Here is a 19543-nt window from a genome sequence, read left to right as displayed (position 1 = left end):
AGTAGTAGTAGCAGTTATGCAGTAGTAGTAGTAGTTGTTGTAGTAGTAGTAGTAGTAGTAGTAGTAGTAGTAGGTGGTAGTAGTCGTAGAAGTAGTAGTAGTAGTAGTAGTAGTAGTAGTAGTAGTAGTAGTAGTAGTAGAAGTAGTAGTAGAAGTAGTAGTAGTAGTAGTAGTAGTAGCAGTAGCAGTAGCAGAAGAAGTAGCAGCATTACAAGACCAATACTTAAGAATGATCAAATGGGAAAAGGTAACCTAGCACTGGCAGTAAATATGGGGCTCATTTACAGGTCAGATTTGGAATCTCTGCTGTAAAATGAGATTTTGAATGAATTAAAGGGAGGCAAATCTGTAATAAAAAGAACATGCATAAACCGTAGTTGTTTCCCTTGTTTGAACCATGCTAAATCCTTACAAGTTTGGAAAGAATTGGATGAAAAATTTGGACTTTATTGCATAAACACCATTTTCTCAATTCAAAGGGAGGTAATTCTGTACTTCATGGACCAATAATGCTCATTTTCTGTAGGGTTCGTGTCCTCATTGATATAAAGACACTGTGCAAATTTGGAAAGGATCGGACAAAAAATGTGGAAGATTTTTGAAAGTTTTCACAAAATAGGCAAAAACGAATAAACATGCAAAGTTCAACGAGCTCCTGCGGCCATGTTTTTGAACAACTTTTTCAGGGGAGCCTTCAAAGGTCATCCCTGTAAAAAATTTTGAAAATCTGATGAGCGGTTTCTGACAAGAAGATTTTTTAAGGTTTTTACCATATATGGTCATGGCTGCCATCTTGGTTATGCGATCAAATTTTTTTAAACAATTCTTTTGTCCCATGACCTAGGGATGCTCCACATGAAATTTAGTTGAAATTGGCTCCATGGTTTAGTAGAAGAAGATGTTTACAAATTGTTTACAGACAGACAGACGGACGGACGGACGGACGCCGGACGCCAAGTGATCACAATAGCTCACCCCGAGCTATCGCTCAGGTGAGCTAAAAATATACTACGGGAGAGCACTTCATATGTGTCCTCATATGCCTTGTTATGAGTATCTTTCTTCACTATCAAATTATAATGTATGTTTATATTTGAATTAAACGCAGTTTTCTTTCGACACATTTAAATCACACTTCAATAGCGCCGTCATGCGAAAATGGGTCTTATGCGTTTCGGCAAGCGTTTGTTAAGCCCAACATGTGCTCTTGCGCAGTCAGGCCATAGGCGATGCTGTTCGCTTTAAAATCACTCAATATGTTGTGTTTCTCCTTACCAGAAGGAGGGATAGCTGAGTGGGCTATTTAAATGATGGGCCCATATGGAATAAGACTCATTTTTGCATGACGAGGGTCATTACAAATCTCATTGCGAATTGAAAATGCCACATTTAAGAACAATGCTTTTTTATATAAAATTGAATTCAAAATAGCAAACTTGTTAATAATGGCAGCCTATCCACACATTAAGGAATGATTTCAAGACGTGCTGACCAAGTACGGCAAACATTGTGGTATGATAATTAAACGATTTTCTCTTATCGTGACACTATTCTATTTCGCTAATGATTGTTTTCTCATCTTGGAGGCGAAAGTGAAATTCTGCGAGATAGATTGTATCGCGTAATTGCAACAGGGCCACAGTTTGTGTCGTTTGAGCATACAGAGAGTAGTCCCGAATTCCTTACACTGAACAGTGCTACATCCTTTGAATTGAGCACATACGCAGTGATGTAGCAAAAATTCAGAGGTTGTATCTCGAATCAGCTAATTAAATATTCGAAAATATTCATGCGTGTCTGTTGGCGTTATGTAAAAGTCACTAAGATGAAAACTGAAACAGCTTCGCCTAAAAGCGCATTAGTGCTCTATACCTATGTTTATGTAAGCGTTGTTGAGACCGTGTGAACTGCTCGGGTAACAAGTAAAGCATAAACAGCAATGTTTATATACTTTTATTCCTCCATATACAAGATACGAAGATTATTGTATATTTTGAATTTGTATATGGTGTCAAAAATCAAAAGTTTTGTACATGGAACTTTCATTATGAATTTATATTCTTGGTGAGACAGTCATTTGATATTAGAAAAAATATTCCTTTAATATGATGGTGACTGCAAATTTTCTTTATATTAAGTTCTCATTACCATTTTCATCATACTTTCTATGCTTTCAGAACTTCCAAAAAGCATGCTGTTTTTATTTTGTCTTAGTTATTTCTATGGAATAATAAGGATGATAAAAAGTGCACACAAAACTCGACCCGTGCGCTATGACACACACTTTATAAAGTTGAATGGCGTGTGTTCATTTCAAACTTGCGATTGATTTTGAAAAATGAATTGCTTGTTTAATTATGCAATAGAGAACATCTTCAGTGCCTTCAGCGCTTTGATTTTAACAATTAATCATTTAAAAAAAGATTGTTTATTTTATGATACACGTACGCATCGACTCGGCATCATGTCGCGGATCGAGGCTTGCCTCGGCATGCCGCGGCGGACAGATGCGAAGCTTCGCGGCCAAATTCGACTTGCCGCCACATACTTACGCGGCTTCAACAGCTGACGCGGCATCGACTCGTTTGGCCTTGCCGCCGCGGATCGCGAAATATGTTTGTTCCGCCTTGGCTGTACTGTACTGGTATAATTGTAACAGTCTGACATGCTACGGACTGGTACCGTTGTAACAGTCTGACATGCTACGTACCATTGTCACAGTCTCAGACGCTACGTACTGGTACCATTGTCAAAGTCTCACATGCTACATACACTGTAACTCCAATATAAAGCGCTCCGTTATAACGCTGAATCCAATATAACGCGGAGGGTGCTTGGATCCCATTTTTTCTCCAACCTTCCATTTTATTTCTGATTCAAATCCGTATAATGCAACTTCATGTATTTTCAGACAATTCAAAGATGGCGGCAATCACAGTTATGTTGATTGCTTTATTCAACCGTCCGTTGAACCGATTATAATCGCCTCGAGGTTAAACAACACCGACAGCTAATTGGTGTTAATCTGTTGTGTAATGTCAATAAGGTGTGAAAAACTCGCGTGTCAGTGTTTATTACATGTTTTCCTCATCAGAGCGGTTCAGTGCGATAATTTCCATAAGTTAAGTGCAAGCGGGATAGTTATACAATTCTATAATTCAAAACGATTGAAACATTCTTTCTTTGATATGGTTGCAGTTTGACTATATTAAATGAGCGGCTGTGAAATATACTGCCTACTGTATAAAACAACTTTTTCTGTCATTTTATTATCGTTCTAGTATTATGTCATTTAATCTTTCAGTTCGTGTATAAGAAATTAAATAATGCAGACGATTTATTTACATGCGAACGCAGTGTACCGGCAATTGTTAACAGAGCTTCACTTTCATTTTCGCGCGGTATCAGAAAGTCCCCGGAAAACACGTTTTTTGCATGCGTATGACGCAATAAAACAATTTTTGTACATGAGTCGTATTGCATTCAATTTAAATTTAAAGTTGCTCGTCCAATGAAAGCTCTGCCCATAATGCACTGTACTCTTAACACTTCTGAAAATGGCATATATGTGTACGGTTGTGTTTACGAATTTCTTAAACATATATCGTCATTAATGTTCAAGATTATTATTTTTTAAGTGATGTTGCAATTTTATTGGATTATCGGATAAATGTGCACATAAGAAAAGCGGTATGTATACTGTTATGGATACGATTCGGTTTATATGCATGTATTTGCGTCAACACAGCATGGCAATATATATATACATGACCTATATTATAGGCTATTCTATACCTGTTTTGTTTATAGCGCCCTGCAGTAAATGAGCTCAAAACCTATAACGCGGATCCGTTATAACGCTGTTTCGCGGCTTGGACCCCATTGACCGCGCTATATTGGAGTTACAGTGCACTGGTATAATTGTAACAGTCTGACAAGCTACGAAGTGACACAATTGTTACAGTCTCACATGCTTAATACTGGTATAATTGTAACAGTCTGACATGCTACATACTGGTACCATTGTCACAATCTGACATGTCACACACTGGTACCATTATCATAGTCTTAGATGCTAAGCACTGGTACCATTCAGGGTTTTTTTTTACTAAGAAAGTGACGCCGATATTCGGCGTCTTCCCCTACCACAATTTTTCCCCTCAAAATACAATTTCCCCACCAAAAATATCATTTTTCACCAAAATATAATATTTTCTCTCAAAGAAATGTTTATTTTTCCTTTGGGCATTCGACAATTATCCAATTTGCACCATGTACAACGATCTTTCTCTCTCTCTCCAGACGAACACAAAAAATCTGGGAATCCCAGTTATTCTAAATATAGCTCTTAAATAACGTTATGTAAACTGGGCAACTAATCGTAATAATCATGTGACTATTTAACTGGATACCGGTCTTGCGCGAGAAGGGTGTTTCTTCAACAAATTACCAGAAACCAGTCGAATTTTCATCCGGGCTATGTGCAAGCCAAGATATAAACGTGAAAACAGAAAAAAATGTTGTCAAATAATGATGAGAAATTGGGTGAAATATTTGGGTTTTCTTTATGTAAGAAATATTGACAAAAGATTAAATATTTGGATCTGGTGTGTGTTTAACAACAAAGGGGTTACAATGCTGTTGACACAAGCCTTAGGCTGTATTTGCATTATTTATTATTTGTACCACAACGCTCATTAACGTGTGCATACTTGAATAGTGACTTCTCCAGATTGTAATTCAGCCAATTAGAAACAAACACACATAGAACACTGACCAATGGGATTCATAACTGAGTTTCACGGGTCAGATGTTAGAGGGAAACAAGACAGTTAGCGTTTAGACTTGGAGACGTACGGATCGAGAAAGATACGATCATGTAGCAATCACAACGTATTTGTATAACTGAAAATATTAAGTATGTTAGACATTAAATTGGACTAGAAACTGATACATGGTGTTGTTGAATATTTTATTCTGTATTATGCAGAGAAATTAACATAAATAGAGATGGACCGACTTGTCCCATGCGCGGCACGAGAAAATGGGAGTTAATGCAAAACTCGTCATCTTGACAATTCGCGCATGACGAGATATCGAATGATAGGCTACATACCGGTAATTTAAGAGTAATGAACATTGTTAGTAACTATGTGTCGTCCATGAACTATGAACGATTACGGGACACAGGACGTTAAATGGTGCTCGTGAACCAAGGATTCGAACAAAGAAATACTACCACTTACGATTACGAAGCCATGAAAAACAACGCGAAGAAACTCCGTTTCGGCAACTTCTGTAACCAGTAACAACAACCGTGAGCCGGGAACAACGACATCAAACTGCACATATTCTGCAACTTCCGGTGAGTGACTGTTTTATTTCCTAACGCTTGTATCAAAATGGCAAATCAAATAATCCCTGAATTATTTCAAAATTTAAATGAACAAATTAAAGATGTTAAAACGGCCATAAGCACTCAGACTATTTCACAGGTTGTACAATCATTTGATGGAAATTCAAAAGAATTTAAAAATTGGATTAAAAATGTAGAAAAATATGGAATGCTTACCAATTTAGATGAGAATAAATTAAAATTTGTTGCTTACCAATCTAGTAAAGGGCTTGTTAGTGATTACATACATCGTTTTTTGACTGATGATCCGACAGGGACATGGACTGATTTAAAGGAACAGCTTAAATTAAGATTCGCGGAAATTCAAGACCCACAATACGCTTTCTCATTATTAAAGACGACTAAACAAAGGACCGACGAAAATGTTCAAATATACGCTGAGCGACTTTTATCTCTTGCGACTGACGCATACGAAAATATTGAAGGAAATTTAGACTATAAAGAAAAACAGTTAGTAGAAATTTTTATTGACGGATTATCGCACGATTATTTGAGACTTAAATTAATGCGCGAAAATCATGCAACCCTATCGAATGCTTTAAGAAGCGCTATACATGAGCAAAGTGTCAGAGCTAGGTTTGAGTTACGATCGCAAATAAATGGACTTGATAACATTACGACCGATAATATTCAGACAGATATCGATTATATTAGGTCATCTATTGTTTGCACATATTGCAAGAAACACGGTCATTCTATTGAAATCTGTCGCCGTAGGCAACGCGAAATAAGTGCATATACGGTAGGGCGGAACTGTCATACGATAGATCAAAACGGTAACAGGCGCAAGAACGAATATGACAAAAATTGGAAAGATAAAATTGATTGTTGGAATTGTGGTAAATTAGGACACTTTAGTAGAGAATGTACTCAAAGGAAAACGTACATTAATCGAAAAAACTAGGAAATTCTTACCAAAAAGGGGTCTATGGTAAGAATGAAAAAGTCAAGACATATAAAATCGCTTTGTGTGGTAGTCCAAATTCTTGTGTTATTTCAACAGGTGGTTATCAATTTAGGAGCTTGGTAGACTCCGGCGCTGAAGTTTCATTGATAAGTAAACGTACTTATGATATGTTAAAACACAAACCAGCACTGATAATAAAAAAAGTAAATCTAAAGTCGGTAAACGGAAATTCATTACATGTCCACGGAAGTGTAAAATTGAGATTCAAAATAGGGATCATATATAAAGAGCACATGTTTTTTGTAGTAAGTAACGTAAATAGAAATGTTATTTTAGGAAGAGACTTTTTACAAAATAATGGTGTCCGTTTATACTTTGATTTAGGATGTTTGAGGATTGATAACTGTTATGTACCTCTAGAAGAAGATGTACATCTTTCAACGATAGCGAGATTAACTAGACATACTGTGTTAAAACCACAAACTGCCTTTAGACTCTTTGCTCAAGCTAAAAGAAACTGCATACGTTCAAATACGAATTATGAATTCAATGGAATAAGCAATTCTTTCTTTGATAATGAACCCGGTTTAACAATTGTTAATTCAGTCGTCAAGACAACGCATGATAGACAATTTCCCATTTTAATTATAAACAATACGCAAAAAACAATAAGGCTTAGACGACACTGTGCCATAGGGCGAATAAAATCGGTAAATGATAATGAAATATGCTCAGTACAAGAAGTTATTAAAAATAATCAGCCGAAATCAGGTTTATCTAAAGATGAAATCTTATCAGATTTACGTGTAGATGAAAATCAAAAAGAAAATATTCTACCGATACTCTTAAAACACAGAACTCTCTTCGCAAGAAATAATTTAGAATTAACACAAACTTCAGCGATAGAATTTACCATAGATACAGGGGATCATCCGCCCATTAAATTAAGGCCGTATCGAACACCATTAAACAATAAGGTATTCATAGATAAAGCCATCGACGAAATGCTAGACGCAAACATAATAAGTCCATCAAGAAGTCCGTGGAGCTTCCCTATTGTTTTAGTAGATAAAAAGAAAAATAACCATGATTCAAATAAAGATAATAAAGATGAGAAAAGGTTTTGTGTTGATTTTAGACAATTAAACAAAATTACAAAACCAATTGCCTATCCATTACCATTAATAGATGATATATTGGCGTTATTAGGTAAAAGTAAATATTTCACCAGTTTAGATTTGATATCGGGATATTGGCAAATACCTATAAAGGAAGAGGACAGAGAAAAAACGGCTTTTGCTTCGGGATTCAGGGGTCTATTTCAATTTAATGTTATGCCCTTCGGTGCCTCCTCCGCCGGTGCTATATTTCAAGAATTGGCTAATAAAGTACTCAAAGGTTGTGAGAGCTTCGCTGTGGCGTATCTAGACGATATTCTAATATTTTTACCTGACTTGCAATCTCATTTATCACACGTAGATACAGTACTACAGAGTCTCAGTAAACATAACCTAAAGCTAAAACTATCAAAATGTCAATTCTTACAAAGAGAGACTAGATACCTAGGCTTCATCATAGATCAAAATGGTATAAGGCCGGATCCGTTAAAAGTAGAAGCGATCCGACAATTCCCCAGGCCAAAGTGCGTGCGCGATGTACGATCTATCTTAGGTGCAGCGGGATTTTATAGGAGATTCTGTCCGTCGTATTCAGAAGTAGTCGAGCCTCTAATTAATCTCACGAGAAAGAATGTCCCATTTAAATGGTCAAAACAATGCGAAGATAGTTTCCTACAATTAAAAGACTCATTTACGCAAATCCCTTATCTTTCATACCCTGATCCAAAAAAAGGTTATATTCTGTATACGGATGCATCTGATAAATGCGTCGGAGCCTGTTTGACTCAAAAATGCGACAGTAACGAGACCGGGGATTATGTGGGCGAAAAGCCGATATTTTTCATATCGCACAGATTAAGCCCCACACAATGCAAATATAGTACCATTGAAAAAGAATGTTACAGCATATTTTACAGTCTAAGTAAATTGCACCATTATTTACACAATGCTGAATTTGTTATAAAGAGTGATCACAAGCCGCTTAAGTATTTATTGGAAAGTCCGATGCAAAACAAGAAAATACAATTATGGGCCTTAAGTATAGCGGGTTACAACTGCAAAATTGAATATATACCGGGAAAAAAGAATATTATTGCTGACTTTCTAAGCCGACCTCCAAAAACCAAAATAAAGAATAATCAATGCGATCAAACAGAACTAGAATTAGATATTAACGATAAACATTTGACGATTAGTTCGGAAATAAATGGACAAAACCAGACGCGCGAAATTAATGTAATTGACTCTACGCATATCGATCACAGGCAAATAATTGATAATATTATTACCCCGCGGCCACTTCCAGTCGACGACACAGCGTCAAATGATAACATATCAGGGCTTAATATGCAAATAGAACAAGAAAAAGACCCTCATATATCTGAGATTAAAGCTAGATTAAGATTAGGGAAACAGAACAAGAGTGAAGATGATAGATATTTAACGGTTGATGACATACTGTACTACATATCAAACGTAGATGAGGAACCTACTCTCAGGCTGTTTGTACCTAAACACCTGACTGATTCAGTTGTCAAGCAATACCATGATGAAAACGGACATCCTGGGTCTCAAAGGCTTTTCCAGACGCTAAAAGAGAAATATTACTGGCCTAAAATGTTCAAAGAATTGAATGATTATGTATCTAAGTGCATTATATGTCAAAGTAGAAACTTAAAAGCAATCAAAGCTCCCATATCGTCGGATACCTCAATACCGCCCTTTCCGTTTTCAGTTGTTTCCGTAGATATATGCGGTCCATATCCGAAAACGCTTTCCGGAAATAGATATATAATATGTTTCGTAGATCAATTCTCAGGATACATAGAAGCTTTCGCATCGCCTGATAAGTCTTCTGATAGGGTAATACACCTGTTAATGAACGAGATTTATTGCCGTCATAGTTGTCCTATAAGAATTATAACTGATAACGGAAAAGAATTCACAAGCACAGCTTTCACTGAAACATTAAAATCAATGAACATTGACCACGTAAAGACGACAATATATCATCCCGCGTCTAATGGCATGAACGAGCGTTCACATGGGACTATGAACAATATACTATCAAAACGGGTTCAAGAAAATGTACAACAATGGGACGTACATTTAAACATGTCTTTAGCGGCAATGAGATTTTGTACATCCGAGACTTCGAAGCACACACCTTTCTTCTTACTTTTTAATAGAGACCCTATTCTTCCAATAGACAACTTGTTAAAGCCTAGACGTAAATATCACGGTGAAGATTATCATAAAATAATATTAGAAGAACAACACAAATCATTTAAAAAGGTATGTGCCCAAATTCAAAAATCGAAACGTAGACAAGCTGATTATGCGAATAAAAATACGAAAGATATTAAGTTCGAAATCAATGACCCCGTTTACTACAAAAACTTTCAACGTACGAATAAATTAGACAGTAAATGGAGGCCATATTATCGTATAATCGAACAAAAGTCGCCGTTAACATACGTAATAAAGAATCAGTTAGACAACTCAACTATTAAAGTTCACGCTGATCAAATAAGGCACGCAAATATCGATGAATGGCCAATGATAGATAAACCACTAGCGCGCCCGATTAGAAAAGCAAATTTAGCCTTTGCGGACGACACATTATCTTCTGATAGCGATTCAAATACGTCAGTACATGGGTTACCTGTAATTACAGATTAGAGATAACACGGATGACGAGGAAAACATACCGCTCGCTGAATTGCAAAAACATTTGAGAAACAAACAATTCGCGGATATACAGTCAAGCTCCAGTGAATCAGATACGATGCATTACAATAACGGTAATTCACAAAACTCACCTGTACGTAGGTTTGAAAATGATTCTTCAGACGATCAGATGCAAATTGACGCGGTAGCGTTAAAACACAAAAAACGAAAATTGACAAAAAGGACTTCACGTTCAAATAACGCAATGAAGAAAGCAATTTTCACTTGCCTTCAGACAATGGCTGAACACATGTAAATGAATGGACTGCAAAATAAAGCGAGATAGATGTCGAGACTTAAAGACCCCAAAAATTTTGTATATAGAGAAATATGTTTTGAATGTATATGTATTAAATATGTAAAAAGAGGATTATAGAGGACGGTATCGTCCGATTTCGATAATGTATCGTCATTAGCATTGATTTACGGGTTTAGAATGAAATGAAAATGTCATACTTTAGTATACGGGTGAAATACCACTTATCCGTGCGCAATAGCAACCAGCTCTGAAGCGTAATAAAACTTTTGGGAGATATTTACATAGACTAAGATCCGATTTAAGATTTATTCCAAGTATGAACACGAATACATTTACACCCAGGGTGGGATAAATAAATTGAAAAGTTCAATACCATACGTTAAGATTAGGAAATTGAAGGATTATATAACTGACAGACGGTTGATTAACGGAACAGGTCAACCTATTGACATATAGGATTGTTATTACATCATTTATCGTTGTAACGGTACATATGAAAGGGGTCAACAGAAAATCTTATGTGTACAGGCCATATAAAGTTTTATGTCACACCGAATAATGAAGTTTGAATAATTTATTATGCCAATATGGTTTCATTTCCCCAATGTAATTCCATTATCGGGAACATCTGTTGATATGGTCTTAGCTCTATATAAACAATTAGGCTCGTAGGTCAACGTTACTTCAAACTAATGAAATTTAAATAATTGATTATATAAGTGTGATTCCAATTTCTCAAGGTAAATAACGATACAAGTTCGGATTGAATGTATATCGGGATCTGCATAATTGATTATAAGAGTGTTCGGTATCGTTCCAAACGACGCACAATACCTGTATCGTATATCGACCTAATCTTATTGACCGACGCTTTCGTATGTTTGCACATAAGACATTATACAAATATACGCGTATCAGACCAGCTAATGATAACGCACTTGACAACGACGTAAATTAACGCTAGCTTATGCCCTACAGCTCTCAAGTAAACACCTTTTTAGGCGTAGATAACATTTTAACACAGTTTGTAAATATCATTCAAAGCAACACAGTCCTTTTATTAGTATAATGCAAAAGATACAACTATATTGCTATAATACATTAAATTTTTTATACTGATCATATATATAGTTTTTTTTCGTTTCTTTATAAGAATAACTACATTAAGACAAGGGATTTTGTTTGTAAATTTTTGTTCTCAAGTAAATAAAACATAATAAAGCACAATGCATTTCATTGAATAGACAAACGCGTATAGTTTAAATAAAACATCATAAATTTGCGTCATGAGAATCGCGTTCCTTTAGCACATTAATTTTATTTGGGTATATCTTATCATAGGTGTGAATAGTAATCTGAGTGCTTATATAGCAAATTCCATTAATATGTAAATAAAAGGCCCGTTTATCATTTCATGTAATTGACCCTATAAGATTTGCTAATGCGATACGGAGAAAGGAGAAAAGCAGCGCTCCTGACATCGTTGGCGTGGTTTGCCTGCAGCAACATGCGTTCATAACGCATTTGAGATCGTGATCAGATCTTAACACCCCGACAAAGAAGAAGAATATGGCATCGACATACCGATATCTTCGACGACGATGTATCCGTCGAGAATCAGATGACGTAACAGACGACTTCAATTAGGATCCAACATTGTCGACATGGATCCAAATTGTGAACCAGCATCAGTACCATACAACGAGTGGACTGTTAATGGACATTTCACGCGTCGTCGAAAATGATTTTTAAAGATACGATGATATGATATGAAAGGATTTGATGATGAAAATCGCGCGTACTTTGTACATATATTAGGTGAACATTTTATCGTCTATGAACTTATATGTGTGTTACCTTTATTACATGTACATAAACACTAATTATAATACTACAGTCATGAATGCCGACATTCTCCAGAACTATATATAATAAACGTTTGAAGTATTCTAAATCGTGCAACAACCGAGGACCAACAGCTTCTCCGACCGACCATCATCGTCTTCATTCGGAAGCCGTCGTTTCAATCGACTGCATGTTACCATCTACAACCAGATGTCTCATCTCTTCACCTAGACGCCACATCGCCTCCAGCAAAGATGTCAAAAATGGACACTATTCGTATTGGATTTCCCAAACAAGTGACGCATTCCACGTCATTGTGATTGACATTGACTATTTAAATATTCCGACGTTTTATTATTTCAGCAGAAACATTCGTTAAAACTTTCATTAATAATATGCAGATTTTCATCATATATATGTTTTAGTCACTGATGTTTTCATGTTTGCGTGTTTGATTTTCTACATCGTATGTATTAATATGTTTTCGTTTACTTCCATGCTTACATTCTTAAAGATTTTTCTGTATCCTAAAATACATAAAAATCAAATTGAGAGGATAAGTTGTGACAAATAATGATGAGAAATTGGGTGAAATATTTGGGTTTTCTTTATGTAAGAAATATTGACAAAAGATTAAATATTTGGATCTGGTGTGTGTTTAACAACAAAGGGGTTACAATGCTGTTGACACAAGCCTTAGGCTGTATTTGCATTATTTATTATTTGTACCACAACGCTCATTAACGTGTGCATACTTGAATAGTGACTTCTCCAGATTGTAATTCAGCCAATTAGAAACAAACACACATAGAACACTGACCAATGGGATTCATAACTGAGTTTCACGGGTCAGATGTTAGAGGGAAACAAGACAGTTAGCGTTTAGACTTGGAGACGTACGGATCGAGAAAGATACGATCATGTAGCAATCACAACGTATTTGTATAACTGAAAATATTAAGTATGTTAGACATTAAATTGGACTAGAAACTGATACATGGTGTTGTTGAATATTTTATTCTGTATTATGCAGAGAAATTAACATAAATAGAGATGGACCGACTTGTCCCATGCGCGGCACGAGAAAATGGGAGTTAATGCAAAACTCGTCATCTTGACAATTCGCGCATGACGAGATATCGAATGATAGGCTACATACCGGTAATTTAAGAGTAATGAACATTGTTAGTAACTATGTGTCGTCCATGAACTATGAACGATTACGGGACAATGTCTCACAATTGGCGTTCTTACACAAACAAAATAAAACATTCGGAATTGGAAGATACTGAACGCATCGAGGCATTTTTTAAGAAAGAATCATCGAAAACCGTTATAACCCATCAGGATTCTGAGGTAATCAACATCGAACATTGTGAAAGTGAAAGTAGACAATCGGCAGCTGCTGCTCCTTTCCCTTCCAATACTGTAGCAGATCAAGATCGTCAACCCATTCATCATGAAATTGAAATCACATAATTGACATCGTCCCCCGGCCCCAGTACAGAAATATAGTTGAAAACATTTCCCATAATTAGATCTACACCTGCAACTTAATTAAGGACTTTGACTTTAATACGTGTTAAATGTGTTTTAGAACAAAAAGGATGGAGACAAGCCTCTTTTGATGAGTTATAGACATTGAAATGAACAGTTTTTATTTTTTCCCCTAATATGTCTCTTTCGCACTCTTTTTTCCCCTTTCACCCAGCGTCCAGCGTCTTCCCCTTTCTCTAAAAAAAACCGCTGCCATTGTCACCATCGGACATGCTACGTACTGATATAATTGTAACAGTCTGACATGCTACGTACTGGTACCTGACATGCTACGTACTGGTTCCATTGTCAAAGTCTGGACTGCTACTTACTGGTACCATTTTCACAGTCTAACATGCTTTGTACAGGTATTATTGTCACAGTCTAACATAAGATATACCAATACCATTTTCAAAACCTGACATACTACATTCCTGGTACAATTGCAGCCTTTTTTTTTTATATAAAGTATATAAAGTATATAAAGTATATAAAGTATATAAAGGAAAAAACTACAAATTTCCCAATTGCTGTCAAAAAATATCCCAATTGAAGAAAACTAAAATAACAATGCAACTGCAACTTTTAACTAGTTTTCTTATGCACCGTTATGGCTTGAATCTAAGTAAATATAATATTGACAACCTTACAACATTTAATTATCAATTTTAGTATTTGAGAGCAAACAAATCAAATACACAAATTTTCCCAATTTCTGTGTTTTTCTCGCACCATTTTCCAAATTGGGCTGGTACCAGTTCTTTTCCCAATGGGTTACAAAAATCACAGCATTGTCTCAGTCTGTATGTACCGGTACAATGGTCACAGTCTGACATGCTAGGTACTGGTACCATTACACTATAATGTTTGTATTCATTTTCAGGGCAAAACGGTTGCAACTGCACAACCGTTTTGCAATCAAAATAATTTCATTTTTTGTTAACACCCCTCTTCAACTTACGTACATTTAGATCACTTTCGACGGGTTACACAATGATTGTATGATCATCAGCATGTTTCTCAGTTATTTAGTTTAAACCTATTTATTTAAGCTCGATTGCATCAAAAGCCTAAGGCTTATATAAACGCTCTCGAGTCCGTTTCCTGGGCCTAGAACCAGTACTTGGTGTCTTTTGGGGGAGATCTAAAGAATGCTCCCACAGTGGGGATCGAACCCGTGACCTCCTGGTCGCTAGGCGGACACCATATCCATTACACCATGGCGACTCAGTTATTTCACATTCCTGCCAATCCCTCTTAGAGTAATATTGAAGTCTAACTTTAGTTTCAATTAACATCACACACATCAAAGTGTTTTATTTTACTATACATGTATCACTGCTTACACATAGGATTTTTATATAATATTTACATGAATAACACTACCATAAAAGTCCATAAAAAACATTGAAATATGATTGAATATAAATAATGCTAAATTCATGTAAAAATATATTAACCGTAAAACAGTATAGCAAGACGGTATCAAAACAATACTATTCTGCGACAGAATGTGTTATTTGTTTCAAATCTTGTTTACTTACATGTAAGTTCAAATACTTCTTCAGAATGTAAATCAAACAGAAGAAAGGGAGAACAAACAAATGTTTCTCTCATACAAGTGTATAATACACAAATTATAATATGTTTAAACAAAGTAAGCATACTAGTATTACGCATGAGGAATTTGAGTTGAAGCCTATGTTACTATTTTGTATACCAGACTATTGGTATTTAATATTCTAGCATACATGCCATACGTCCCGGATTTTCCGGGACAGTCCCGGAAATGAAGAACTTGTCCCGCTGTCCCGGAAATCTGTCAAATGTCCCTGAATTTACAAAATCCATATATACATGTACCTTATCTTAGGCTTAACTGCACCTCGAATCTGTGTATATATGCAGCGTCTCCATAACAATGCCTACCCGAATAGGCAGACTACGCTACGTGTCAAAATCGATCAATTAACACGGGTCCTGTTATCATATTGATTGTCTCACGTTCGCTGTCAAACCGAAAAGGCGGCATTGTTTTGGTTGTTAATTGACTTATATCTACATCGAAACAAGAGTGTAACTAATGTGTGAATGTACGGATTTTAAGTTGACGATCTACCGGTACTGTTTTGTTGTATTTGTTTTATGTGATTGGTTGTATGTATTGTGAATTGATTTGAGTTGACAATCTAACCGTACTGTATTGTTGTATTTTTTATTATATAAATGTTATAAATGAATAAAGGCGTATCAACAACTACGCGTTACACACCGGTCTTAATAACAATAACGCAGTGACGTCACCATCTATGTTTAGAACGCTTACACTGAAAACACATGGCCTGTATCTAGTAAAGGAACTAGTAATGTTTAATTTGACGTTAATAGATCAAGTATATTTCGGATAGGCTTTCGAACTTTTGCAATTAACGATGCGAAACAAAACAAAACGTACCAAAAATGCATATGTCTATAAATATCGCTACATTTTATACATGTCCCGGAAAATCGGCAAAAGTCCCGGACAATTTAACACAATGTCCCGGAATTGGTCTGAAAAATTATGGCATGTATGATTCTAGTCTGATCGGGATATAGATTAATCCAACCTCATGGCATATTCACATCATTCAGGGATTGGTTGCAACATTTTACCATTGGAAATGGTAGTGAGATATATTAGCAACGCAAGTCCAAGGGAGACCACTCAAAATTAAATTATTTTACCAAACTTTTACCGCTAGAAGTGAGATATACGAGTACAGCCATTCCAAGGGAGATCACTCAAAATAATAAATGTACAAAACATCTCTGTTTGTCCAGGAATTATAAGTGAAATTGAGATTTTCAATTCACTTCATGGAATTTATGGAGTTCTTAATATCCTTATAAAACTGAAATGCAAACGGCATATTATATACTTTTAGACATGAACTAAATACATGACCATGTCCTTAACATGCTTTAATGTTGGTGGTAAATTTATGAAATTTATGGAACACTCATTCAAAATAATTTGACAGAGTGAATCAGGTGATAAATAACAGTATTGATAATTATTTGATAATTGCTGAGAACAACTTGCAATTTATAAATTACAATGTTCAACACAATTTTACAGCACACAGTATCAAATATGGATTTCTTCTTAATTTGCTTAGAACTGAAAACCCTTGTCCAGTTTATTTAACTTATTTTATGTGGTTACATGGAAGATGTCAAAAAATAGTACTTGAAATGACAGGCAAAACACATTTGACAGCAGACAATGACTGAACAAAATAGCATATATCTAAGAACTTTCACTTCAGTTGAGCATGCAATATTTGATTGGGCTGCATGCCACTGAGGCTGTGACTGGTATTGATATCAATGTAATCTTACCTGACCCGACTTTTCGACCTTGCGGCTTGTAATTCTTGACTTGACAACTATTCCAGGCACTGTTACTTCCACTTTAACAAAAGGTTGGTCAGTATAGGGTCAAGTGTTTAGATTGAGTTACAGTCCCACTGCTCATTATACAACTGTTTCAACCACAATCACTTGTATCTCAACAAGAGGGAGGTAAGTACATGTCTAGCTAGAATTATATTTATGTAGCCTACTAGACAACTATTCCAACCACAGTCACTTCCACCTAGACAGTTTGGATGTCAGTACATGTCCAGTGTCTGACTCGAGTTTTCTGCTGCTTACTAGATAACTATCCCAACCACTGTAACTTCCACCCAAACAGGAGGGGGCCAGTATAGTGTCAAGTGTTTGGCTTGAGTAACAGTTCTGCTGGTCACTATATAACTGTTCCAACAACAGTCTCGTCCACATAGACAGGATGGAGTTCCGTGAATGTACAGCGACTGGCTCAAGTTCTATTTCTCTTGCCTGAAATGTTTGCGCTCCTTGGTTGCCAAAGTGCCCCCTGTACATCAACTGTGTATTTGAAACAGAAAAAAATAATTAGCTCAATAATTATTTCCCAAAAAGGTAAACACAACTCTTTGAATACATATTATAAATGCGTTAAAACTTGTTCAGCCACAAAACAACCTATCAGATTCTCAAATCAAGTGTGAAAACATCTTATTGAAATCAACTTACCAACATTGCTACCCGATTGCTACCCAATATAATTTCACTGTTTTATTAAAGTTTAATTATAATTTAGTATAAAACTGAACTCAAATAAAAATGATCTCTATAAAATGTGTGTTGCTATGTCTGCTTTACAAGGGAAATCATGGATACGTAGAAGTCTAAATCATAAGTGTAAAATTGTGTTTTTTAGAATGCAAGAAATGAAGCTCAATGAAAATATTTGTGTTTTGTGTGTTCCTTGGCTATTCAAGAGCTCTTTAAATATTACATTTATCAGCTACTGAGGTGTTTTCATGGCTCTATTGATAGTGAAACAAAATACACCAATTAAATTGATGAGATGTCATCAAGGCATTCTCGTTCTTAATATAAACAAAATCATTCTCTACTTGCTTGGGTGACGTAGTATTGTAGTGAAAATAATGTCACTTCCAACAGCTTTGCTGTTAGGCTAGCTGTTTAGCTACGTGGTTTAAGTGTCTGACTACTGACTCAGGAGGTCGTGGGTTCATTCCCCAGCTTGAGCTCAGTATTTTCACATAAGTATATTATTATTTCACACATATAATTCACTACTTGCTTGGGTGACAAAGTATATCATTATGTCACACCAAAGGAGAGTTCTCTGTTGCAATAGGCATTAGGCCATCTGAACTTAAAAATTCTATTCACTGAACATATTTTTAATATAAATGTAACAATGTTTTTTTTTGTCATTCACATTCGGGTCCGGTCAGCAGACCCATAATTCCCAATGGAAAAAAGTATATTTTTTTCCCAAATGGAAGCTAAAAATTCCCAATGGAAGGTTTTCAAAAAAATATAAAAAACATTTAGATCTCAATATTTTGTTATCTCCCATCCAAGTTCAACCATAGTAAATATAATACTGGACACACTTTTATTCTCAATTTTGAAGCATATTTTGCAAAACAACAACACCAATTTCCCAATTTTAGTCAAAACGCCGCTAATTTCCCCAATTCAAAGGGGCCAGGCCCCATTCCCAAAATGGTGATAAAAACACTGCGTAAACAGTTGTCCTTATTCTCAATTATCTACTTTCCTAATTGTATCACGAGTGACCCCCAGGGTAGAACACCAAAATACAAGATGCAAGGAGAGTACCAAATAAGAGAAGACTTTAACAGTCATTTTGTTGTACAATTAAATATGTGACATGTGTTTTGTGACCAGTTTTTATCGCTGAATTCAAATTTGAACAACTGTTGTAGAGAATCCCTATGAATTTACATCATTACGCATCAATTAATAAAACCTAAGTAAAAAGTCTTTTCAGAATATAACAAGTTATAAGAAGTTGTTTGGCTATTTAAATGTTTCAAAGCATATGGTCCCTAGAATGTGGCATATTCAGAATCATAATTGACTTGTTACATACATAAAAGAGTTAATCTTATCATATTAGAGTGACTTAGCCACTTAAATACGTTTTTAGCTGACACAGAATTATGCAATGTTTATGCATGTTAATCATCGTTTTAGTAAATGGGTTCAGAATATTATCGTTAAATAACTAGTGATGTCACGCTGATCGAATACAAAGTCACCAATAATCAATTCTCTTTTCGCAAAATCAATGCTGCTGATTAAATAGAGAAACTTAGGAAATA

The sequence above is a fragment of the Dreissena polymorpha genome, chromosome 11 (genome assembly GCF_020536995.1).
Source record: "Dreissena polymorpha isolate Duluth1 chromosome 11, UMN_Dpol_1.0, whole genome shotgun sequence".
In the NCBI taxonomy this organism is placed as follows: Eukaryota; Metazoa; Mollusca; class Bivalvia; order Myida; family Dreissenidae; genus Dreissena; species Dreissena polymorpha.
This window is presented reverse-complemented; position numbering follows the sequence as displayed.